Source organism: Mustela nigripes, chromosome X, assembly GCF_022355385.1.
Source record: "Mustela nigripes isolate SB6536 chromosome X, MUSNIG.SB6536, whole genome shotgun sequence".
Lineage (NCBI taxonomy): Eukaryota > Metazoa > Chordata > Mammalia > Carnivora > Mustelidae > Mustela > Mustela nigripes.
In genome coordinates this window covers 65,860,731-65,888,225 of record NC_081575.1, presented here as the reverse complement: position 1 = coordinate 65,888,225, position 27,495 = coordinate 65,860,731, and the positions used below count along the sequence as shown (strand labels likewise).

General features: G+C 37.9%; 1 long non-coding RNA gene across 4 annotated transcripts in view; it reads left to right on the top strand.

The window, feature by feature from the left end:
- The window catches only part of LOC132006786 (uncharacterized), a 126,817-nt gene that overhangs the window by 41,197 nt on the left and 58,125 nt on the right, over positions 1-27,495 (top strand). Inside the window, exon 4 of one of the 4 annotated variants that reach the window (XR_009401229.1) lies at positions 11,601-11,758. The exons of 2 other annotated variants lie outside the window; for them this stretch is intronic. This is a non-coding gene — a long non-coding RNA (uncharacterized LOC132006786). Of the gene's footprint in view, positions 1-1,124; positions 1,873-11,600; positions 11,759-27,495 lie in introns of those variants that run through there. One more of the 4 variants, XR_009401225.1, reaches the window with a different exon arrangement.

Genomic DNA, 27,495 nt, shown 5'->3' with positions numbered 1-27,495 from the left:
TACCTAGAGACATTACACTTTTAATAAAAATTCGCTCAAAATGGATCTTAGACCTTAAATACAAAATGGAAAACTGTAAGACTTCTAAAAGCAAATACAAAAGAATATGTGAACTTGGGTTAGATGATCAGTTTTAGATCCAACATCAAAAGTGTAATTCATGAAAGAAGAAATTGGTAAGCAGGACTTTATTAAAATTAAAAATGTTTGCTCTGAAAAAAAGCAGTGTCAAGTGAATGAAAAGACAAACCACAGGCTAGAAAAAAATTTTGCAAAACCCATATCTGATAAAGGACTTGAATATACAAAGAACTCTTTAAATTCATTAATAAGAAAACAGCCCAATTAGAAATTGGGCAAAGATCTGAACATACACCTCATCAAAGAAGATACAGAAATGGCCAATGAGCAAATAAAAAGATGCTCATTTGCAGTTGGAGGAATTCAGTTAAAAAAAAAGAGAGAAATTGCAGGTGCCTGGGTGGCTCAGTGGGTTAAAGCCTCTGCCTTCAGCTCAGGTCATGATCCCAGGGTCCTGGGAGCCCCGCATTGGGCTCTCTGCTCTGCAGGGAGCCTCCCCCCCCCCCCCCCCCCCTCTCCCTCCCCCCCCATTTTTTGATCTTTGTCTGTCAAAAAAATAAAATCTTAAAAAAAAAAAAAAAGAGAAATCCCCATACCCATATTAGAATGATTAAAATTTTTTAAAGCTTGAAAATTCCAGTTGCTGGCTGGAATGTATAGCAATAGGAAACACTCATTTCTAGTGTATTTTTTAATTCATTTTAAAATTGTTGCTCAAGAGATTATAATGTACATTATACTTGTATCTTTTATGCAGTTCTCTTAAATTATTTTTTTTCTCAAATTATTTTAGAAAAAAGGAGTAAAGATTATATTCTGTCATTTACGTTTATCTGTGTAATTAGCTTTTCAGAGCCTGTTTATTTCTTCATATGGGCTTCTTTTTTATTTCTTCATAGGAATTTGACTTTAATTCAATTGAATTGAAAACTTTGGTTTTTTCTTCGAAGGCAGTGTCAACTAACTGAATTCTCTTAGTCCTTTTATTTATTTATTTATTTATTTATTTATTTATTATTATTTTTTTTCTTTTTTTTTTTTAGAAAGTGAGACAGAGCATGAGTGAGGAGAAGGTCAGAGAGAGAAGCAGACTCCCCGTGGAGCTGAGAGCCCGATGCGGGACTCGATCCTGGGATTCCAGTATCATGACCTGAGCCGAAGGCAGTCGTCCAACCAACTGAGCCACCCAGGCGTCCCTATTTTTTTTTTTTAAAGATTTTATTTATTTATTTGACAGACAGAGATCACAGGGAGGCAGAGAGGGAGGCAGAGAGGGAGGAAGGAAAGCTGGCTCCCTGCTGAGCAGAGAGCCAGATGTGGGGCTCCATTCCAGGACCCTGGGATCACAACCAGAGCTGAAGGCAGAGGCTTTAACCCACTGAGCCACCCAGGCACCCCCCTCTTAGTCCTTTTTTGTCAGTCTTAATTTTTTCTCATTATTGAAAGATAGTTTCTTGGATATAAGCTTCTTGCTTCCCCCCCCCCCCCGCCCTTTTTCTTTTAGCACTTTTTGTACTACTACTACTACTTTTTGTACAACTAAGCCTCTGGTCCTCATTGTTTCTCATAAGAAATCACCAGTAAAGATTCTTCGGGTCATTTGTGCCTTTTTTTCTGTTGTTGCTTTTATAATTTTTACTGAAAGCAACAAAATGTTAGTAAAATAAATCAAAGAAGTTTTAGATAAAGGGATTAATACAACATCCCTGATTCAGAAGATTTGGTAAGGTATCAGATATTCTGAATTTCATCTGTATATTCACTAGTTTGTCTCAGTCAAAATCTCAGCAAGGTCTTTTCGTAGATATTGCTAGCTAATTCTAAAATTTATATGAAAATGCAAAGAAACAGTTCTAAAAAATAACAAGGTGGCTCAGTCTGTTAAGCCTCTGACTTCTGTTCAGGGCATGATCTCAGGGACCTGGGATCGAGACCCATATTAGGCTCTGTGTTCAGCAGGGGGTCTGCCACTCCCTCTCACTCTCCCTGTCTGTCTCAAAAATTTTGAAAGGACACACTATTTATAGACTCATGATAAAGATGGTAATCAGTAGTATTTGGTATTGGTGAAAGGAGGAAGACAATGATAGTGAAAGAGAGACAGATCTACAGAAATCTAGTTAATTATTTTCAACACAGATGCAAAGACCATTCAATGTTGAAAGGATAATCTCTTTAACAAAAGCTGCTGAAACAATTGGAGGGCCACATGCCAAAAGAAAGTGTGAGCACATACTTCATTCATTATACAAATATTAATTAAAATGAGTCACAGAGAAATTATATGACATCTAGAAGAAAACATAGGAAAACCTACAGTTTTAGAAAGAGCACTGAAGGCACAATACTAATGCTTATTGATAAATTTTATTTCTTAAACAAGTATGGACAACTTTTTTTTTAACTATTTTTAGGGCAGTTTTAAATTGAGAGGAAGATAGAGAAGTTTTCTATATATTCCCCCCCCACACACACATGCATCACCTCTCCCATTATCTACTTCCTCCACCAGAGTGGTACATTTGTTCCAACTGTTACAACCTTCATTATTTACACATCATCATCTAAGGTCATTAGGGCTCACAGGTTGGACAAATGTATTACGATATTTATCCATCACTGAAGTATCATACAGTCTCTGCCTTGAAAATCCTGTCTTTGACCTATTTATTCCTCCTCAGCCCCCAATGGTAGGTAACCACTGATCTTACTGCCTCCATAGTTCTGTTCTGAATGATTTTTCCCGCTCTACTTTCTGCTTGCATCTTAGACTGGGTAATTACTGTTGACCTATGTTGAAGTTCCCCGATTCTTCATTTTTGTTGAGTGTACTTAAAAGCAGGCATACTCATTTCTGTCAATGTGTTTTTAATTTCTACCATTTTCATTTGATTCTTTTTTATATAATTTCCAACTCTTCTGTTATTACCTATGTGATGTGGCCTGTTGTCTATGTTTTTAACGTATCCTAGTTATTTTAAATTTACCGTTAGTTTCTATATCTCATATCTCAATCTGGTTTTGAAGATTGCGTTTTCTTGGGGCTCCTGGGTGGCTCAGTGGGTTAAAGCCTCTGCTTTCAGCTCAGGTCATGATCCCAGGCTCCTGGGATCAAGCCTTGCATTGGGCTCTCTGCTCAGCAGGGAGCCTGCTTTACCTCTCTCTGCCTGCCTCTCCATCTACTTGTGATCTCTGTCTGTCAAATAAATAAATAAATAAAATGTTAAAAAAAAAAAAAGATTGCATTTTCTTCACTATTTTTTTGTCCCTTTGTTTTTATATACATTATAATTTTGCTGGAAGGCATATTATATAAGATAGTAGATACTGAAGTATTTAAGTTTTCATTTTAATTCCAGTTAACATACAATGTTGTATTAGTTTCAGGTGTTCAGTATACTGATTCAATGTTTCCCATATGTCGCATTCCCATGTGTTTATCACAAGTGTAGTCCTTGATCCCCATCACCTATTTAACCTGTCCCCCCACCCACCTCCTCTCGGGTAACCATCAGTTTGTTCTCTATAATTAAGAATCTGTTTCTTGATTTGTTTCTCTTATTTTTCCCTTTGCTTGCTTTGTTTCTTAAATTCTGAGTGAAGTGGTATGGTTTGAGTGAGTGAGTGAAATGATACGTTTTTTGTCCTCCTCTGACTGATTTCACATAGCATTATACCCTCTAGCCCCATCCATGTTGTTGAAATGGCAAGATTTCATTCTTTTATGGCTGAATAATACTCCATTGTATGTATATACCACCTTATCTTTATCCATTCATCAAAAGATGGACACTTGGACTGTTTCCATATTTTGGCTGTTGTGAGTAAAGCTGCTATAACAGTAGAGGTGCATGTAGCCCTTTGAATTAGTGTTTTTGAATTCTTGGGGGTAAATACCCAGTAGTACAATCACTGGATCATAAGGCAGTTCTGTTTTTAACTTTTTGAGGAACCTACATACTGTTTTCCAGAGCAGCTGCACCAGTTGGCATTCCCACAGTGCATGAGTGTTCATTTTCCTCCACATCTTCACGGATACCTGTTGTTCAGTGGTTGATTTTAGCCATTCTGACAGGTGTCACATGGCATCTCATTGTACTTTTGCATTTCTTTAATGATAAGAGATGATGAGCATCTTTTCATCTGTCTGTTAGCCATTTGTAGGTCTTTGGAAAAATACCAGTTAATGTCTTCTGCCTATTTATTTATTTGTTTGTTTTAAGATTTGATTTATTTATTTGACAGAAAGAGCAAGCACAAGTAGGGGGAGTGGCAAGCAGATTGAGAGGGAGAAGTAGGCTCCCCGCAAAGCAGGAGCCTGGTGTGGGGCTTGATCCCAAGACCCTGGGATCATAACCTGAGCCGAAGGCAGATGCTAAACTGACTGAACCACCCAAACACCCCATTGTCTGCCTTTTATAAAATTTGATTGTTTTTTGGTTGTTGAGTTGTATATTGTATATATATTGTATTTTGTATATATATTGTATATATCTTTATATATTTCGGATATTAAGCCTTTATCAGGTATGTTATTTGCAAATATCTTCTCCCATTCTGTAGGTTGCCTTTTAGTTCTGTTGATTATTTCCTTCGCTGTTCAGAGCTTTTTATTTCAGTGTTGTCCTAATAGCTTATTTTTCCTTTGGTTTTCCCTTGCCTCAGGAGACTTCTCTAAAAAGATACTGGTACAACCGATGTGTTAAAGAAATTACTGCCTATGTTTGCTTCTAGGACTTTTATGGTGGCAGATCTCACATTTAGGTCTTTAATCCATTTTGAATTTACTTCTGTATGTGGTGTAAGTAAGTGGTGTAAGTAAATGGTGTAGTCTCATTCTTTTGCATGTAGCTCTCCAGTTTTCCCAATATCATTTGTTGAAAAGGCCGTCTTTCCCATTGGTTAGTCTTTCCTGCTTTGGCAAAGATTAATTGATGATATAATTGTGGGTTTATCTCTGGATTTTCTGTTCTGTTAATCTCTGTGTCTTTGTGCCAGTACCATACTGTTTTGATCACGACACATTTGTAATTTAACTAGAAGTCTGGAATTGTGATGCCTCCAGCTTTGTTTTTCTTTTTTAAGATTGCTTTGGCTATTTGGGGTCTTCTGTGGTTCCATACAAATCTTAGAGTTGTTCTAGCTTTGTGAAACATGCTGCTGGTATTTTGATAGGAATTGCATTAAATGCGTAAATTGCTTTGGGTAGTATAGGCATTTTAATAATATTTGTTTTTCTAATCCATGAGCTCGGGATGTTTTTCCATTTCTTTGTATCATCTTCAGTTTCTTCAGTGTTTTTAATTATTGTTTTCATAGTATAGCTCTTTCACCTCTGGTTAGGTTTATTTGTAAGTATCTTATGATTTTTGGTACAGTTGTAAATGGAATTGATGCCTTGATTTCTCTTTGTTGCTTCATTATTGGTGTATAGAAATGCAACAGATTCCTGTACATTGATGTTGTATCCTGCAACCTTACTGAATTTGTTGATCCGTTCTAGCAGGTTTTTGGTGGAGTCTTTTAGGTTTTCTGTATATCGTCTATATCATGTTATCTGCAAATAGTGAAGGTTTTATTTCTTTCTCCCTGATTTGGATTTCTTTTATTTCTTTTTGTTGTCTAATTTCTGTGGCTAAGACTTCTAGTACTATGTTGAATAAAAGTGGTGAGAATGGATATCCTTGTCTTATTCCTGACATTTAAGGATGATATTAGCTGTTTTTTCCCCCTTGTAGGTGGCTCTTATCTTGTTGAGATAGGTTTCTAAACCAGCTTTGCTGAGGGTTTTTATCATGAATGGATGTAGTGGTTTGTCAGATGCTTTTTCTGTATCTATTGAAAACATCATATGATTCTTACTCTTTCATTTAGTGATGTATCTTTCACATTGACTAATTTGTGGATATAAACCACCCTTGTAACCCAGGAATAAATCCCAGTCACTCTTGGTGAATAATTTTTTTTTTTTCTTTTTAAATGTATTGTTGATGGGTGCCTGGGTGGCTCAGTTGGAAGCATCTGCCTTCAGCTTAGGTCATTATCCCAGCATCTTGGGATCGAGTTCTGCATCAATCAAGGTCCCCGTTTAGCAGAGAATCTGCTTTTCCCTGCCCCTCTGCTGTTCTACCTGCTTGTGCACTCTCTCTCTCTGTGTCAAATAAATAAAATCTAAAAATAATTTTTAAAATGTATTGTTGAATTTAGTTTGCTAGTATTTTGTTGAGGATTTTTGTATCCATGTTTATCGGGGATATGGGCCTGTACTTTTGTGGGGTTTTTTTTTGGAAGGTTTATTCATTTATTGATTTGAGAGCAAGAGAAGGGGAGTGTGCGGGGGAGGGGAGAGGGGCCAGGGAGGAAAAGAGGGAGAGAGAGAATCCCAAGCAGACTCCATGCTCCAGGCTCCATGGAGCCTGACATGGGGCTCAATCCCACGACCCTGAGATTGTGACCTGTACTTTTTTTGTGGTGTCTTTATCTGGTTTTGGTATCTAGGTAATGCTTGCCTCATAAGATGATTTTGGAAGTTTTCCTCCCGTTTGCATTTTTTGGAATAGTTTGAGAAGAATAGGTACTAACTCTTCCTTAAATGTTTTGTAGAGTTTGGTTGTGAAACTGATCCTGGACTTTAGTTTGTTGGGAGTTTTTAGATTATAGATCAGTTTCTTTGCTGATTATCTAATGGTCTGTTGAAATTTTCTGTTTCTTCCTGTTTCAGTTTTGGTAGTTTATATGTTTCTAGGAATTTATCCGTCTCTTCTGGGCTGTCCAGTTTGTTGACATACAGTGTTTCATAATATTCTCTTGTGATTGCATTTCTTTAGTTTTAGTTGTGATTTCTTTTCTCTCATTTGTGATTTTATTTGAGTCTTTCTCTTTTTTCCTTGATAATTCTGGCTAAAGCTTTATCGATTTTATTGGTTTTCTTTTTTTACAAAGAATCAGGACCTGGTTTCATTGATCTGTTCTGTTGTGTTTTTTTTTTTTTAATCTCTATCATTTATTTCTGTCCTTATCTTTATTATTTCCTTCCATCTGCTGGTTTTAGTTTTGTTCTTTATCTAGTTCCTTTAAGTGCAAGGTTAGGTCGCTTGATTTTTTTTTTTTTTTTTTTTTTTTTGCTTCTTGAGGTAGGCCTGTATTGCTGTAATCTTCCTTCTTATAACCCCTGCCTCATCCCACAGGTTTTGGATTATTATGTTTTTATTTTAATTTGTTTTCATGTATTTTTTTTTAAATTTCTTCTTTGATTTCCTGGTTGACCCATTCATTGTTTAATAATGTTATTTAACCTCCATGTATTGTGGTCTTTCCAGATTTTTTTCTTGTGGTTGATTTCTATTTCATAGCATTGTGGTCAGAAAATATGCATGGTATGATTTTGATCTTCTTGAACTTGTTGAGGGTTTTTTTAATGTGCTAATTAATATGTGATCTGTTCTGGAAAATGTTCCATGTGTACTTGAAAAGAATGTGTATTCTGCTGATGAGGGTGGAATGTCCTGAATATATCTGTTTTTGTTTTTTTGGTTTTTTTAGTGCAAAAAGGTGATTTTATTAAAGCATGGGGACAGGATCCATGGACAAAAAGAGCTGCTGCCTAGATCTGTTAAATCTTTCTGCTCCTGTGTGTCATTCAAAGCCATTGTTTCCTTGATGTTGTTTAGATGATCTGTCCATTGATGTAAGTGAGGTGTTAAAGTCCCCCACTATCATCATGGTTTTAGAAATTATTTCCTTTATGTTTGTTATTAACTGTTATATATATGGGTACTCCTATGTTGGGTGCATAAATATTTACAATTGTTGTATTTTATTGTTATATTTTCTCCTTTATGATAATATAGTGTTCTGCTTTGTCTCTTGTTAAAGTCTTTTTTAAAAGTCTGTTTTGTCCAATATAAGTATTAGACTCTGGTTTTCTTTGATGTCTGCTTGAAAGAGGCTTCTCCATCCTCTCACTTTCAATCTGCAGGTGTCTTTAGGTCTAAAATGAGTCTTGTAGGCAGCATATAGATGGGTTTTGTTTTTTTTTTATCCATTCTGTTATCCTGTGTCTTTTGAATGAAGCCTTTAATCCATTTACATTCAAAGTAATTATTGATAAATATTTATTGCCATTTTATTACTTGTTCTTTGGTTGTTTCTAAAGATTTTCTCTGATGCTTTTTTTTCTTTCATGATTTTCTTTAGTGATATATTTGGGTGTCTTTTTCTTTGTTCTTTGCCTATATATTAGTGGTTTTAGATATATCATTATCAGTAGGCTTGTATATAACCTCTTCTGCAAATAGCAGTCTATATTAACTTTATGGTCATTTAAATATGAAGCAATTCTTTACTCCTCTCCTCCCCATGTTTTAGGGATGTTTTAATTATTTTCATATCCCTTTTTGTTGGTTAGTTCCTTGACTGATTTTTTTTTTTTTTACAAAAATACTCATTTTTACTGCTTTTGTATTTCTTACTTTGTACTGTCCTTTTTCATCTTTCCTTCCATCAAGGAGTCCCAGTTAGTATTTTCTCAATAGGGCTAGTTCATTGGTAATGAACTCCTTTAGTTTTTGTTTATCTAGGAAACTGTGTCTCCTATTGTGTATGATAATCTTGCTAGAAAGAATGCTCGTGGCTGTAGATTTTTCCCATTCAGCACTATGAATATATGATCATACCATACTGATGAGGGAGCAGGAGGCTGGCTGAGGACAAAGCAAAAGCTGGCATCTTGTACCCCCTCTCCACCCGCTCCCCTCGGTAATATGTGTGACATTCCTCAGGCACCTCTGGCTGCCCTACAAGAAAAACAAATAGTTAACTTGCAGAGATCACAATCCTGCAAGATAGGCGTCTCCCTTGGTTTACCAATGTCCTAGAGATTTACAACAAAGAAGCTATCTTAACAATAGCACAGTTTCCAGAGGCAAATAACTCAAGTTCCTCAAGCCCTAAATAAAGTTAAATTTCTTCTAAACCCAAATCTCACTAACAAGGACAGTTGATAGGAGAAATGTGAAACTTTATCTCTAATCATTCCCAAGCATATGACCCACTGATACACATCTGAAGGGTCTCACAAGATTTTTACTACTAGTAATAAATAACCTTTCTCTCAACAATAGCTAGCCCCTCAAGGTCCTGGAGACCTTGCTTCCAAAATTCCTTAGAGACTAACATTACCCCCTTTGTTCTCACCTACCTAACTCCTGTGTATATAATCAGCCACTCCTCAGGATAACGGGGCAGCATCTCCGACTGCCCACGGGTCCGGTCCCCGTGCTCTAATAAACCATCTTTTTGCACCAAAGACATCTTAAGAATTCTTTCTTAGCTGTCGGCTCCGAACCTCACCCCACCGAATCTCACCTAGGTTCTAGAACTTCATCAATACCACTCCCTTCTGGTTTACAGTTTTCTGTGAAAATCTCCTGCTCTCTGTATGGGTTTTCCTTTGTAAGTTAATGGCTTCTTTTGTCTTGATGCTTTTAAATTTTTTTCTTTATCTTTATATTTTGCAAATTTATGTTTTGTTAAATATTAAATGCCTTGGTGTGGGTCTAATTTTGTTGATTTTGATGGGTGTTTTCTCTGCCTCCTAGATCTGGATATCTGTTCCCTTCCAGGTAGGGAAGTTTTCAGCTATTATTTCTTAAGATAAATTTTCTGCCCCCCTTTCTCTTGCTTCCTCTTGTGGGATTCTTAAAATATGAATGCTTTTACATTTAATGGAGTCACTGAGTTGCCTAAGTTCTCACTTTGCAAAATATTTTTTCTGTCTTTTGTTCACTGTGATTACTTTGCATTTCCCTGTCTTCTAGGTCACTATTTCATTCCTTTGCTTCCATCTTACTGTAAATTCCAACAAGTATGTTTCACATTTCGTATCAAGCCCTTTATCTCTGCTGTATTATTCCTTATCTCTGTGCTAAGGCTCTTATTGTCTCTTTTCTCATTCCAGTGAATATCTTTGTGATCATTGCTTTATGTTGTCTGTCATTTTACTCTTATCTGTTTCACTTAGATCTCTGGTTGTGATCTTATCCAGTTCTTTCCTTTGGATAAATTTCTCTGTCTCCTCACTTTTTCTGCCTTTCTGTGTCTGTTTCTGTATGTTAAGAAATTCATCTGTGTCTTCTGCTGTTGGAAGTAGTGGCTTTATGAAGAAGAGGTCCTGGAGTGTCCTGTAGTGCAGTGTCCCTTATTCACCAGAACCTGGCACCTATGTGTGTTACATATACCCTGTTGTTGTGTCTGAGTCATTTTTCCTTTTAGTGCAGTTGTCTGCACTGACTCTCTGCCTGTTGTGGGCTGTAATTGCTGTTTGTGGCATTAGTGGGACCCAGGCAGGCCAGATTTGAGGGGGTGTGCCTACCAGGGAACTTGGGGGCAGGGTAGTGGTATTAACAAAGTTCATACTGGGCCACTAATCTGTGCCTGATCTCCTGAAACTGGCAGCTAGGGGCTGAATGCAGTGGTTGGGGGAGCATGTAGGTGGGTGTGGTGCGAGGTGATGGCTGGGGACACCTTGGCTTGGATTGGATTGGACTGTGATTGTCATGGATGGGTGTGACTTGAAACAGCACTGTGTTCCCTCTGGCTGGTTGGGGCGAAGCAGGGGCTTAAGAAAATTTGCCCTGAGGCCAGGGCTGAAGCTAGCAGGCTGGGAGTAGGGGAGTCTTCAGGAGACACCTTGGGCAGGGTACACTGCTAGCAGGTTAGGTAACAAGTGTCTCTGTAGCCCTGCCTCCCACAGATGGCTCTGTGTTTATGCTGGGGGGCAGGAGAAGAAAATGGCCCCTGCTAGCTCCCTTGTTTTTGAAGTCCCCCAACACACTCTGAAATCAGTATGAATAGGTCTCTCCCGTTTGCCCATAGTGTTGTGTTAACTGCTGTTTTTATGTTGCCTCTCCACACAAGCTGCTGTCTCTTTAAGGCCTGTGACCCAGCTATAACTAGCTCTCCTGGTTTACTGAGTGCTGACTCAGCTATAACTAGCTCTCCTGGTTTACTGAGTGCTGACTCAGCTGACTTTTAAAGCTCCAAGCTCCAAGTCCTACTGATTTTGCAAACTGATGAAATTCAGCCCCTTTGGTATGTATGTCTGTACTAGTTAGGTAGGTAGGTAGTTTTATTGTAATAAAGCTTGTACGTTTTTAACGTTTAAAACTGAGCATCATCTTTCCTTTCCAGTGAAACACAAAATTTAAAAATAAACAGGAGCAAAACTGTAATAGGGAATGTCAGTTCTAAGTAAGATCCTATATATAGGTTCTACTGATCTACTGAGTAGCAGGGCTCTAGTCATCGTAAGTAAAGAATATAATTTTAAAAGTATCATCTTAAACTGCAAGGATATCCATTAACATCACAATTAAACACACCAAAGGAAAAGCCATGTTGTCAAAATGCCCATTTAACCCACCCAGGCACCTCAAACCCATCCTTTCCCGATCTTCTGTAATCTCTTTTTTTTTTTTTTGTAATCTCATTTTTAAATTCTTTTTCTTTTTTTAAATAAGAGAAAGTGGAAAGATACATGTTGGCAAACACTAACTGCCCATATTCACATGAAGACACAGTGTAATCTCTGAGCACATTATACAGAGAAAGGAGGAAGAAAGTTGGAATTCCATATACTGCAATACAGGGGCCTAGCATTCTCCAGCTTCCAGCAGAGGTAAGGGACCAAGTTTTCCTTTTTCCCCCACAGAGCATGGTGATGTTGGATTTCATAATGTTTTTGTTGAGACAGGAAGGGATAAAAATTTGGAAAGGAAAGTAGTAGATACTTTTCCCGCCTGTATTCTACTCAAGGTATTCCCCCCAGCATAAGTTGAGACCATGTTTTAAAGGGAGAGAAAAGGGACTTCAAAAAACAGGGTGGGTGAGCACAAAAGGAGGAAACAATAAGACTGCAGCTTGCTCCCAGGGACTGGAGGAAATTAAAGAAAAGGAAGGTTGGAATCCATCAGTGTTTCTTTAGTCGCTTCTCCTTTATCGTCCTGTCCTTCCTTCTCTACCTCATCTTCACCTTTATCGTCATCTCCTTCTTCATCGATCTCTCTCTTTTTTTCTTTTTTTTGGGGTAAGATTTATTTATTTATCAGAGAGAGAGCATGCAAGTGAGCAGGAGAGGGAGAGGGAGAGAAGTCCTCAGACAGACTCCTGGCTGAACTCGGAGCCCGGTGAGAGGCTTCATCTCACATCTTCAAGACCCAGGCTGAAACCAAGAGTTGACACTCAACGGACTGAGTCACCCTGGTACCCCTTCATCAGTATCTTCAGTCCTCCGTCGTCATCGTCATCATCATCTCCTTCCTCTTCATTATCCATATTAGGAGCCAAGTAGTACCGTAATGGATTTGGCCTAATATCATCTTTGATAACCTCTCCCCAAACTACCCACTCTGCCTCACAAATTCCTCATATCTGGGAGATCATATGATAATTGTCTTTCTCTGATTGACTTATTTTGCTCAGCATAATGCCCTCTAGTTCCATCCGCATCATCACAAAAGGTAAGATTTTATTTCTTTTGATGGCTGCAGAGTATTCCATTGTGTGTATATATATATATATATATATATATATATACCACATATTCTTTACCCATTCATATGCTGATGGACATCTAGGTTCTTTCTATGGTTTGGCAGTTGTGGTCATTGCTGCTATAAACATTCGGGTGCACATGCCCTTTCGGATCACTACATTTGTATATTTAGGGTAAATACTCAGTAGTGCAATTGCTGGGTCGTAGGACAGCTCTACTTTCATCTTCTTGAGGAACCTCCATGCTATTTTCCAGAGTGGCTGCACCAGCTTGCATTCCCACCAACAGTGTAGGAGGGTTCCTCTTTCTCCACATCCTCTCCAACATCTGTCGTTTCCTGACTTGTTAGTTTTAGCCATTCTGACTTGTGTGAGGTGGTATCTTATGTGGTTTGGGTTTGTGTTTCCCCATTGCAGAGTGATGTTGAGCATTTTTTCCTATATCTCTTGGCCATCTTGATGTCTTCTTTGCAGAAATGTTTGTTCATGTCCTCTGTCCATATATTGATTGGATTATTTGTTCTTTGGGTTGTTGAATTTGATAAGATCCTTATAGATTTTGGATACTATCCCCTTATCTGATAGGTCGTCTGTGAATATCTTTTCCCATTCTGTCAGTTGTCTTTTGGTTTTGTTGACTGTTTCCTTTGCTGTGCAAAAGCTTATGATCTTGTTGAAGTCCCAATAGTTCATTTTTGTCCTTGCTTCCATTGCCTTTGGTGATGTTCCTGGGAAGAACATTCTCTAGTGCACATGGAATGTACTTGAGACTATTCTTGTTTCTTGAGAAAGGCTTGTATTGCTATATACTTTCCTCAGCTGCAGCTGAGGTTGAAGAGGTTGCTGCCTAAGTTCTCAAGGATTTTGATAGATTCCTGTTCTCACACTGTGGTCTTTCATCCATTTTGAGTCTATTTTTGTGTGTGGTATAAGGAAATGGTCCAGTTTCATTCTTCTGCATCTGGCTGTCCAATTTTCCCAACACCATTTGTTGAAGAGACTTGTCTTTTTTTTCCATTAGACATTTTTTCCTGCTTTGTCAAAGATTAGTTGGCCATAGAGTTGAGGCTCTGTTTCTGGGCTCTCTGTTCTGTTCCACCGATCTATATGTCTGTTTTCGTCCAGTACCCTACTGTTTCAAGATTCCAGCTTAGAAATAGAGCTTGAAGTCTGGAATTGTGATGCCACCAACACTGGCTTGCTTTTTCAACATTCCTCTGGCTATTTGGGGTCTTTTCTGGTTCCATAGAAATTTTAGGATTATTTGTTCCATTTCTTTGAAAAAATTGATGGTATTTTCATAGGGATTGCATTAAATGTGTAGATGGCTTTAGGTAGCATAGATATTTTCACAATATTTGTAATTCCAATCCATGAACATGGAACATTTTTACATTTCTTTATGTTTTCCTCAATCTCTTTTATGAGTACTTTATAGTTTTCTGAGTATAGAGTCTTTGCCTCTTTGGTTTGGTTTATTCCTAGGTATCTTATGGTTTTGGGTGCAATTGTAATTGGGATGGACTCCTTAATTTCTCTTTTTTCTGTCTTGTTGTTGGTGTAAAGAAATGCAAATGATTTCTGTGCATTGGTTTTATATCCTGACACTTTACTGAACTCCTGTACAAGTTCTAGCAGATTTGGAGTGAAGTCTTTTGGGTTTTCCACGTAAAGTATCATATCATTTACAAAGAGTGATGGCTTGACTTTTTCTTTGCCAATTTGGATGCCTTTAATTTCTTTTTGTTGTCTGATTGCTGAGGCTAGGACTCCTAGTACTATGCTGAATAGCAGTGGTGATAATGGACATCCCTGCCGAGTTCCTGACCTTAGCGGAAAAGATGTTTTTCTCCATTGAGAATGATATTCGCTGTGGGTTTTTCATAGATGGCTTTGATGATATTGAGTTGTGTACCCTCTATCCCTGCACTTTGAAGAATTTTGATCAAGAAAGGATGCTGTACTTTGTCAAATGCTTTTTCAGCATCTGTTGAGAGTATCATATGGCTTGTTCTTTCTTTTATTAATATATTGTATGATATTGATTGATTTGTGGATGTTGAATCAGCCTTGCAGCCCAGGAATAAATCCCACTTGGTCGTGATGAATAATCCTTTTAATGTACTGTCGGATCCTAATGGCTAGTATTTTGGTGAGAACTTTCGCATCTGTGTTCATCAAGGATATTGGTCTGTAATTCTTCAGGATCAAGGTGATGCTTGCCTCATAAAATGAGTTTGGAAGTTTTCCTTCCATTTCTATTTTTTGGAACAGTTTCAGGAGAATAGGAATTAGTTCTTTAAATGCTTAGTAGAATTACCCTGGAAAGCCGTCTGGCCCTGGGCTTTTGTTTGTTTGGAGATTTTTGATGACTGTTTCAATCTCCTTACTGGCTATGGGTCTGTTCAGGTTTTCTATTCTGGTTCAGTTGTGGTAGTTTATTTGTCTCTAGAAATGCATCCATTTTTTCCAGATTGTCAGATTTGTTTGTGTAGAGTTGCTCATAGTATGTTCTTAAAATTGTTTGTATTTCTTTGGTGTTGGTTGTGATCTCTCCTCTTTGATTCATGATTTTATTTATTTGGGTCCTTTCTCTTTTCTTTTTGATAAGTCTGGCCAGGGGTTTATTATTTCTCTTCTCCTGCTGGGCATAGGCTTTCTTTGCTGTTCTTTCTCCAGCTCCTTTAGGTGTAGGGTTAGATTGTGTACTTGAGACTATTCTTGTTTCTTGAGAGAGGCTTGTATCGCTATATACATTCCTCTGTGGGCCACTTTTGCTGTGTCCCACAGATTTGAACCATTGTGTTTTCACTATCATTTGTTTCCATTGATTTTTTCAATTCTTCTTTAATTTTCTGGTTGACCCATTCATTCTTTAGTAGGATGCTCTTTAGCTTCCATGTATTTGAGTTCTTTCTAACTTTCCTCTTGTGATTGAGTTCTAGCTTCAGAGCATTGTGGTCTGAAAATATGCAGGCAATGATCCCAGTCTTTTGGTACCGGTTGAGACTGATTTATGACCCAGGTTGTGATCTATTCTGGAGAATGTTCCATGTGCACTAGAGAAGAATGTGTTCTTTTGCTTTGGAATGGAATGTTCTGTATATATCTGTGATGTCCATCTGGTCCAGTGTGTCATTTAAAGCCTTTATTTCCTTGTTGATCTTTTGCTTGGATGATCTGTCCTTTTCAGTGAGGGGGATGTTAAAGTCCCCTACTATTACTGTATTATTGTTAATGTGTTTCTTTGATTTTGCTATTAATTGGTTTATATAGTTGGCTGTTCCCATGTTAGGGGTGTAGATATTTAAATTGTTAGATCTTCTTGTTGGACAGACCCTTTGAGTATGATGTAGAGTCCTTCCTCACCTCTTATAGTCTTTGGCTTAAAATCTAATTGATCTGCTCTAAGGATTGCCATGCCAGCTTTCTGTTGATGTCCATTAGCATGGTAAATTGTTTTCCACCTCTTCACTTTAAATCTGGAGGTATCTTTGGGTCTAAAATGAGTTTCTTGTAGACATCATATTGATGGGTTTTGGTTTTTTATCCATTCTGATACCCTGTGTCTTTGGATTGAGGCATTTAGCCCATTTACATTCAGGGTTACTATTGAGAGATACGAATTTAGTGCCATTGTATTGCCTATAAGGTGACTGTTACTATATATTGAAGCTTTTTATCTCTTCTGTTTTCATTGATAGCCTGTCTGGATATCGTATCTCTGGCTGCATATTTTTCCTCATTTAGTGCTCTAAATATATCATGCCAGTTCTTTCTGGCCTGCCAGGTCTCTTTCGATTAGTCTGCTGTCATCTGACATTTCTGCCATTCTCTGTTGGAGTCCGTTTGGAGTCTGCAAACCCAGAAGATTCCTGCCTCCATAGGAGCAAAGTGAGTCTCCCTGGATCTGCCACTTGTAGGGTCCCTGCTCAAAGAGCAGTGGTCTAGCTGTGCTGCAGATCACAGTTTATGTCCCTAGCTGTCAGTACTGCCTCCAGTTCTTTTTTTTTGTGGTGAGTTTTTCTACCTTGTCATTTTATCCAGATAAAAATATATGAACAGAAGAATACAATACTAAAAGGGTGGCAAAGACCATTGAAAAATATATGCTAACCAAATCAGAAGAGACAGACCAGGGGGAGGAAAAAGGAGGGTAAAAAGAAATTTAAAAATACATATATAAGTATATATTAGACTGGTGAATGGAAGAGTGCCACCCACTTGATTTTATCTTAGAAGAAACTTCTCCCAAAATTTTAAAGAAAGAAAAACATATATGTACAAAAATAAGGGTAAACATGATGAAGGGATGAAATATGACTGTAAAGATGGAAATTAAAAAAAAAATTCTAAAAAATGGAATTGATAACATAAGTTGGTTGGAAAAAGAAAGGAAAAAAATGGGGTGAGAGAATGTGCTTAGACTGGAGACTAGAACAAAGCCCTGTGGTAGATTTAGGGTATATTTTGATCTGTTAGAATAAATTGTATCCCAAAATTTTTTAGAAAAAAAACAACAACCCTGTATGTATACAAAAAGTAAGGCTAAATACAATGAAGGATAAAATATGACTATAATAGTAAAGGTTTAAAAAGATTTTTTTTAGAAAGATATTGTTAAAATAGTTAAAAAATGTTAAATGAGGAAAAGTTAAAATGTCAGAATAAGAGAAAAAAATTAAAAAAATTTAACCTTGGGAAACTAAAGGATCATGGGGAGAAAACCATGAATTCCATGCATTGCTTTCTCCTAGCTCTGGAGTTCCACAGTTGTTCTTGATCAGTGAGCTTGGTCTAGGCTGTATGTTCTTGCTCATCTTCTGGGGGTCGGACCTGTTGTAGTGACTCTCAGATGTCTTTGCCCAAGGCAGAATTGCACCACCTTTGCCAGGGCCAGGCTAAGAAGTCTGCTCAAGTTCGCTCTTGGGAGTTTTTGTTCCTGAACACTTTCCGTAGAGCTCTGGAGCACGGGAATGAAGATGGTGGCCTCCCAGCCTCCAGCGCAGAGGAACTGAGAGCTTGGGACCTCACTCCTCAGTGCACCGTTAGAGGAAAGGCGTCAATCACTCCCGTCTCCCTGGTCTCTGGCTATGCTCTGGGCTCACCTGGCCTGTGACCAAGTGTTTCTGTCTCAGTCGCACAGCCCTGTTTGGAATCTCCAAACCCAGAAGATTCCTGCCTCCAGAGGAGGAAGGAAATTGAGTCTCCCTGGATCTGCCACTTGTAGGTTCCCTGCTCAAAGAGCAGTGGTCTGACTGTGCCGCAGATCACGGTTTAACGTAACCCCAAGCTGAGAGCTCACCCCTTGGCTCTGTCTCTGTAGCTGGCTTCCCCATTCTAATACCTGAGAGCTCTGCCACACTCAGACACCCCTGAACGTTCAGTGACCCTGCGGGTCCTGAGACCACACTGTCCCTGCGAGGGTTCCACCCCAGCTTAGTCTCTGGAGCGATGTCCCTCAGTGGAGCAGACTTCTTAAAAGTTCTGATTTTGTGCTCTGCTGCTCCACCGCTTGTCCTGCCTTTCAGAAAGTGGTTTATTTTATGGTCCTAGAACTGCTCTTCTCTTTGATCTTCTGTTGAGTTTGTAGGTGTTTGGAATGGTTTGAGAACTATCTAGCTGAACTCCTGTGACCTGATGTCATTTCAGTCTGCTGTTTCTCCGCCATCTTGCTATCCTACCCCCAGAGTATAGGTTTTAGTGATCTTCCTTTTAGTTTAAGAATGTATTTCTTTTTTTTAATAATAGAGATAAGAATATATTTAGGGAGAATTTCAGCCATACTTGCTGCTCCCTTCCCCCAAATAGCACCGAGGGAATCTCTCTGTGATCTTCGCTTTGGCCACCTGTTTGTAAAATATGCAGGTGGGTGCAGCTCGCTCCCTGTTTTTTGAAATGCCCCTCCCCGCAAAGGCTTGCCATTCTCATGATAGCCTACACTTTGCCTTTAGCAGTTTTTTTTTCTTTTTTTAAAGATTTTATTCATATATTTGACAGAGATCACAAATAGAGAGGCAGGCAGAGAGAGAGAGAGAGGAGGAAGCAGGGTCCCCGCTGAGCAGAAAGCCTGATGTGGGGCTCAGTCCCAGGACCTTGGGATCATGACCTGAGCTAAGGCAGAGGATCTAACCCACTGAGCCACCCAAGGCACCCCTTAGCGGTATATTTTAATTTTTAGTTATATTTTCCTTTCCTACCACTTTTTGTGGCTTTTGTTCCAATGATCAGATGATCAGATTGTGTTTTTCTCTGCAGGTACTTACCTGTCTCTAAATTTCCATAAAATTTTTTACTCTGTGACTTCACTTCTATGGTTAATAGAATCACTAATTTGCAGTTGTTCAGCCTATTTCTTCTCTTAAAGGATGTAGTGATACTCTTTCTAGCTTTTTGAATGTCTGAGCCTTGTCTTGTTATTGCTTGTGTCTCTGTTTTTCATTTTTTTCTTTTGCAGTTTTTTAATATTTTTAGTATTCCAGTTTAATGTTCTTTTAAATTTTTTGGTTATAACACTGAAATTTGTTCTGTTGTTGTTGCTGTAGGGATTACAGTAAATATAACCTAGGCATCACCTAATGGTTTATATATAGATTTAATGTTTTAACATTTCAGGTGAACAAAAGTCGTACTTTTTAAAATGATTTTTTAATAGTTGCCATTTGTTTTACATTTACATAATTCAAAAGCCCATCAGACTGTGTTATAATTTCTGCTTTTAAGAGTCCTATATAAAAGAACCTAAGAGGAGAAAAGTGAGCCTTTATATTTACTCATTTACCAGTTCTGTTTTTTCTTCATTTCTAAAGATGTTAACTTCCCCTGGGTATCATTCAGCTTCAGAGTAAAGAACTCTGTTATTTCATCTCAACTCCATTTAAAATGAATTCTCTTCATTTTCTTCCATCTAAGAATGTGTTCATTTCACCTTCATTCCTGCAGGAGTTCTTAGCTGTATAAAAAAGTGTTAGAAGTTTTTTTCAGCACTTTATTTTACTTTTTAAAGATTCATGTATTTTAGAGAGAGAAAGTACAGGTAGGGGCACAGGGAGAAGGCCAGAATCTCCAGCAGACTCCCCACTGAGTCTGGACCCTGACCTGGGGACCCAGACCATGATCTGAGCCAAAATCAAGAGTCAGATGCTTAACTGACTGAGCCACCTAGGCGGCCCTCTTCTTTTAGCACTCTAAAGATGTTTTTCTACCATTTCTGTTCTCCATGGTTTCTGATGAGAAGTCTGCAGTAGTTTGAATCTTTGATAGTCCATCTGAACTGTGTTGCTTTTTATAGCTGCTTTCAAATTTTTTGATTTTCCGTTTTTAGTTTGACTGTTGAAAGTGATATTTCTGGGTTTTTCTTTCAGTTTATCTTGTTTGGATTTGCTTAAGTAGTTGAATATGTGGATTTATCTTTCATCAGGTTTGGGAAGTTTTCCAGGAATATTCCAACAGACTTTTTTTCTGTAAATTTTTTTCCTTCTGGCACTCTGATGACTTGTATACTAGACATTTTAATATTGCTTCATAAGTTCTGAGACTGTTTTGTTTCAACCTCTTTGTTATTTTCTGTTGTTTAGATTGAGTAATTTCTGTTGATCTGTCTTCAGATTTATTGACTCTTTTCTTGTGCCCTTTCTGCTATTGAGATCTCAGGTGAATTTTTTTTTTTAAGATTTATTTATTATAGGGGTGCCTGGGTGATTCAGTTGGTTAACCGTCTGCCTTTGGCTCAGGTCATGATCTCGGAGTCCTGGGATTGAGCCCCACATCAGGCTCCTTGCTCAGTGGAAGCCTGCTTCTCTCTCCCTCTGCCTGCTGCTCCCCCTACATGTACACCTGCTCTCTCTGTCAAGTAAATAAATAAAAAAATCTTTCTAAAAAATAAAGATTTATTTGAGAGAGAGCACGAGAGTGCAAGTGGGGGGAGGGGCAGAAGGAGAGAATCTTCAAGCAGACTCCTTGCTGAGGATGGAACCAACCTAGGGCTTTAGACCCGTGAGATCATGATCTGAGCTGAAACCAAGAGTCAGACACTCAACCAGCAGAGCCATCGAGGTGCTCCCTCAAGTGAATTTTTTTTTTTTTTTAATCATAGACATTGTATTTTTAGTTAAGAACTTCAGTCTGGTTCTTTTTATGTGTATATCATATAAATTTATTCTCTTTTTTGTACACCATTTATTCTTTAAATTTGTATAGTCTGTAGCTGTTAGCACAATCCAGTTATAGGACATTGCATTATTTCCAAAAATTCTCTCTAGTTCATTTATAGTCAGTCCTATTCCCCTCCTCTGTCCTATGTTACTACTGACCCCTATGTTAAAATCAGCCTTTCTTCGATATTTCATGTGAATGAAATTACAGAATGTTCATGATGCTGAGTTTGACCTCCTACACTTACTACTTTTTTTGAAGTTTATCCTTGTGGTAGCATGTATTTATATATTTTTTTAGAGCTAAATATTCAGTATTATAGATATACCATTTTTGTTTCACAATTCACTTGACACAAAGTTGACTTAAATTCCTTTTATTTCCTTTGGCTATTAATAAATGTTGCTATGAAAATTAATGTACATGTCCTTGTATGTTTCCATTTTTCTTGAATAGCTGGGTCATAGTGTAAGTATTTGGTTAGCTCTTACAGAAACTGCCAGATTGTTTTCCATAGTGGCTATATTATTTTATGTTACCACCTACAATAAATGAGGGTTAATATTTCTCTACATCTTCATCATTTGTTATTGTCTTGTCTTTTTGATTATAGTCAATTTAGTTACTGTGAAGTGGTATTTCATTATGGTTTTATTTTACATTTCCTTAATTAAGCTCTAAGGAGATTGTGTATTTTTTCATTTGCTTATTGCTCATTCATATGATTTTGGTGGAATATCATTTAAATCTTTCCTCCATTTCTAATTTTTCTTACTGTACTATATAAGTTCTTTATATATACATACATGTATTTTGAACACAAGTCCTTTATAAAAAATAATGACCTAAATTTTCTTCAATGTGTAACTTGTTTCTTCATTTTCTGTATTTTTTTTATTTTGATGAGGTCCAGTTTATCTGTTATTTTCTGTATCTACTCATTCATCAATTTTTTTTTTTTAAAGATTTTATTTATTTGACAGAGAGAAATCACAAGTAGTCAGAGAGGCAGGCAGAGAGAGAGAGAGAGGGAAGCAGGCTCCCTGCTGAGCAGAGATCCCGATGCGGGACTCGATCCCAGGACCCTGAGATCATGACCTGAGCCGAAGGCAGCGGCTTAACCCACTGAGCCACCCAGGTGCCCCTCATTCATCAATTTTTTAAAAATATTTTATTTATTTATTTGCTAGATAAAGCACAATTAGGCAGAGCTGGAAGCAGAGGAGAGGAAAAGCAGGCTCCCTGCTGAGCAGAGAGCTGGGTGTGGGGCTCCGTACAAGGACCCTGGGATCATGACCTGAGCCAAAGGCAGATGCTTAACTGACTGAGCCACCCAGGTGCCCCTCTTTAATCAATTTTATATTATCTTGATTATTGTAGCTTTAACGTAAATTTTAAAATATGGTAACAGAAGACCTACATTGTTTTTCAAATGTGTTTTGGGTATTCTGTATGCTCTTGCACTTGTGATCAGCTTGCCTTTTTTTTTTTTTTTTTTAAGATTTTATTTATTTATTTATTTGAGGGAGAACTCTGCTCCTCCACTGAGTTTATTTTTGTGTATGGTATAAGAAAGTGGCCCATTTTCTGGACAGCTACATGTAAAGAATGAAACTGGGTTGGGGGCTGGGACTTGCTGAGGCAGCAGGCGAGTAAGTGTGCCCAGACCCTACTACTGTCTGTACTACCAAAATGGAAAGAAATACAAAAATCAGTGCTCCAGCAGCCCTTCCAACCCTTAAGAGAATTCCAGCAAGCCACAAACCATTTGGTGGAGGATCAGTTCCTTTATACGCTAGATGCCTTTTTCAAATACAGTTTTTCTATGGCCCAGAGCAGATAAATCTGCTCCTGGTCCCTCAGTACTATCCTTGTCTACCACAGTTGTAAGCATCAGGGGTGGCTTTCCCATTACTACTGTCTCTCCCCCAACTATTCTCTATGTTGTCTCTTTCTATCCTTCGTTGTGCAGAGCTGTTAAAGCCCTCAGTTCTTTTTCAGGAGGAATTATTCTGTATGTAAGTATAGATTTAGTATCTGTGGAGGAAATGAGTTCAGCATTACCCTGTGTCACACCATCTTGGAACCTTCCCCCAACCTTTTTTTTTTGATTGGTGTTTGATTGCTGTATCAAGTTCTAATCTTTTACCTTAACGTATCTATGTTAGGATATTGAAACGAGGTATCTTGTAGATAGCATATAGCTGGGTTATGATTTCTAAATAATCTGACAGGCTCTGAGGTTTGCTTGATCATTTGTGTATTTAATCTAATTACAGATATGTTTGGATTTATGTCTACAACATTATATTTCAACCGTATCCTGTATTTTATACTTCTTTAGATGTTTTAAATACTCTGTGTATTTGTTTGACTTTTAGCTTATACCTCTTTGGGGAATTTTACTAATAATTCAGAGGGTTTTTTAAAGATATTATTTATTTGAGAGAGAGAGAGAAAGCATAAGCAGAGGGAGCCGCAGGCAGAGAGAGAAGCAGACTCCCTGCCAAGCAAGGAGCCCAACACGAGACTCGATCCCAGAAACCTAGAACCATCACCAAAGCCGAAGGCAGATGCCCAACCTACTGAGCCACCCAGGCGTACCTAGAGACTTTTTTTTTATAACTTATTTAAGAGAGAGAGAGAACGTGAGAGAGTGAACATGCCAGTGAGGGAACACAAGCAGGGTGAGTAGCAGAGGGAGAGGGAGAATCAGACTTCCCAATGAGCAGGGAGCCCAATGTGGGGCTCGATCTCAGGACCCTTAGATCAAGACCTGAGCTGAAGGCAGCCGCTTCACTGACCTGAATCAGGGGCCCCTATTTAGAGATTGTTTTTTAAACATTAATTAAAAATAATCTTTGTCAGTCTCTTCAACAAATGGTGTTGGGAAAATTGGACAGCCACATGTAGAAGGTGAAACTAGACCGTTTTCTTATACCATATATAAAAACAAACTCAAAATCAATGAAAGCCTAACTGTGAGATAGAAATTTATCAAAATCCTAGAGAACATAGGCAGCAATCTCTTCGACCTTGGCCACTGCAACTTCTTACTAGACACATCTCCAAAGGCAAGGGAAACAAAAGCAAAAATGAACTACTGGGACTTCGCCAAGATAAAAAGCTTTTGCACAGCAAAGGAAACAGTCAACAAAACTAAAAGACAACCTACAGAATGGGAGAAGAGATCCAAGATCTATAAAGAACTTACAAACTCAACACCTATTAGAACAGCTAAAATAAAAACGACAAAAAAAGCTGTGGGAGAAAAAGGAAGCCTCATGTACACTGGTGGGAGTGTCAACTGGTACAGCCACTGTGGAAAATAGTGTGGAGCTTCCTCAAAAATTTTAGATACAGAAATACCATATGATCAAATAATCCCACTTCTGGGTATTAACCCAAAGAAAAAGAAAACATCAATTCAAAAAGATGTATGTATCCCCTATGTTTACTGTAGCATTACTTACAATAGCCAAAATATGGAAGGAATTCAAGTGTCCACCAAGTGACAACTGTATAAGGAAAATTGTATATATATAAAAGATGGAATATTAATCAGCCTTAAAAAAAAGGATGAGATCTTGCCATTTGCAACAATATGGATAGACCTAAAAGTTATTATGCTAAGTAAAATAAGGCTAATGCTAAGTAAAATAAGGCCGACTGAGAAAGACAAATACCGTATGATTTCAGTCATATGTGGAACCTGAAATGCGAATAAACAATAGAATCAGACCTGTAAGTATAGAAAACAAACTGATGGTTGCCATAAGGGTGAGGAGTGCCATAGAGGATGAGGGGATGGACAAAATGGGTGAAGGGGAGTGGAGATACAGGCTTCTAGTTACGGAATGAAAAGTCATGAGAATAAAAGGCAAAGCAAAGGGAATATAGTCAATGACAGAAACAATAAAAGGCAGCCGACAGAATGGGAGAAGATGTTTGTAAATGACATGTCTGATAAAGGGTGAGTATGCAAAATATATAAAGAATTTATCAAGCTCAACACCCAAAAAACAAATAATCCAGTTAAGAAATGGGCAGAAGACATGAATAGACACTTTTCCAAAGAAGACATCCAGACGTCTAATAGACACATGAAAAGATGCTCAACATTACTCACCATCAGGGAAGTACAAATCAAAATCACGATGACATACCGCTTCATCACACCTGTCAGAATGGCTAAAATTAACAACACACAAAACAACAGGTGCTGGTGAGGATGCAGAGAAAGGGGAACCCTCATGCACTGCTCGTGGGAATGCAAGCTGGTGCAGCCACTCTGGAAACCAGTATGGAGGTTCCTCAAAAAGTTAAAAACAGAACTACCCGGGTGCCTGGGTGGCTCAGTCCGTTAAGCCTCTGCCTTGAGCTCTGGTAATGATCCCAAGGTCCTAGGAGCGAGCACCACATTGGGCTCCCCACTCAGTGGGGTGTCTGCTTCTCTCCCACCCTCTTCCCTGTACTTCTGCTCTCTCTCTCTCACTCACGCATTCTCTCTCTCTAATAAATACATAAAATCTTTAAGAAAAAAAAAAAAAACAGATCTACCCTATGATCCAGCAACTGTGCTACTAGTTATTTACCCAAAGCATACAAAAATACTGATTTGAAGGGGTACATGCACCCTGATGTTTACAGCAGCATTATCAACAATAGCACAACTATGGAAAGAGCCCAAGTGTTAATTGACATGAATGGATAGAGAAGATGTGATGTATACATACAAAGGAATATTACTCAGCCATCAGAAAGTATGAAAGGTTACCATTTGGGATGATGTGGATGGAGCTAGAGTGTATTATGCTAAGCGAAATAAGTAAGGGAAAGACAAATATCAGATGATTTCACTCATATGTGGAATTTAAGAAACAAAACAGATAAATATAAGAGGGGGAAGGGAAACAAACCCTGAGTCTCTTTTTATTTTTACATCTTTTAAAATATGTTTTTTATTTAAAGATTTTATTTATTTGACAGATATCACAAGTAGGCAGGGAGAGAGAGAGAGAGGGAAGCAGACTCCCCGCTGAGTAGAAAGCCAGATGCAGGGCTCGATCCCAGGACCCTGAGATCATGACCCGAGCCGAAGGCAGAGGCTTAACCCACTTAGCCACCCAGGCGCCCCTAAGAGTCTCTTAATAATGGAGAACAAATTGAGGGGTAATGGAGGAAGGTGGGTGATGGAGGGGATAGATGAGTGATGGCTATCAAGAAGTGAACTTGTTATGATGAGCACTGGGTGGTGTACTTAAGAGATGAATCAATGAATTCTACTCCTAAACCAATACTGATTGCCCGGCATGTTCACTAACTAGAATTCAAATAAAAATAAAATATAAAAAATAAATATAGTCAATGACATTTATAAGAGCATCATATCACATATATATGTATGTAATCAATGTAAACAGGTAATATGGAACATCTTTTCATGTGTCTGTTAGCCATCTGGATGTCTTTGGAAAAGTGTCTGTTCATGTCTTCTTCTGCCCATTTCTTAACTAGATTATTTTTTTTTGGGTGTTGAGCCTGACACATATATACACATGTACATATATATACACATATATATAGATGGCGCCTATACTTTGTTGTGAACACAGCATAATGTTTAGGATTGTTCACTCACTATGCTATATACCTGAAACTAATGTAACACTGTGGGTCAACTATATTTGAATAAAAAAATTAAAAATACATAAAATAACCTAAAAGCCCCCAAATAAATTGTATTTCTTTACCAGCAATAAAATATCCAAAAATGGAATTAAGAGCATCAAAAAGAATAAAACATTAAAGAATAAATTTCACAAAAGAAAAAACTCATGAGTAGCACTAAATTTATATATTAAACACTATACAACATTGCTTGGAGAAACAGAAAAAATACATGGAAATCTATGTTCATGCACTGGAAGATGCAATATTATTATATAGACAACACTCACCAAACAGATCTATAAAGTCAATGAAATCCATACTGATTAAACTAGGATTTAAACTAAACTAGTAAACTAGGATTACAGGGTAACTACCTCAGCCTGATAAAAGATGATCTGTGTACAAACAACCTACAGCAAACATCATACTTAATGGTGAGAAACTAGCTTTCTCATTAAAATCACGGGACGCCTGGGTGGCTCCGTTGGTTAAGCAGCTGCCTTCGACTCGGGTCATGATCCCAGCCTCCTGGGATCGAGTCCCACATTGGCTCCTTGCTCAGCAGGGAGCCTGCTTCTCCCTCTGCCCCTGCCTGTCACTCAGTCTGCCTGTGCTCACTCTCTCTGTCAAATAAATAAATAAAATCTTTAAAATAAATAAATAAATAAATAAAATCAGGTAAAAGGTAAGGTTGTCTGCTCTGACCCCTTCTTTTCAACATTGTACTGGAAATTCTAGCTAATGCAATAAGACAAAACAGAAATTAAAGGAATACAAATTGGGAAGGAAAAAATATCTTGCAGATGACAGAATTGTGTAGAAAATCCAAATTGACACACACAAATTGGAACTAAAATGATTTTAGCATGGTTGCAGGATATACGGTTTTGTTAGTTGCTTTTCTATATACCAGCACTAAACAAGTGGAATTGGAAATTAAAAACACAGTACCATTTACTTTGATACCTCCCAAAATGAAATACTTAGGTATAAATTTAACAAAATATATACCATATTTATTTGAAGAAAATTTTT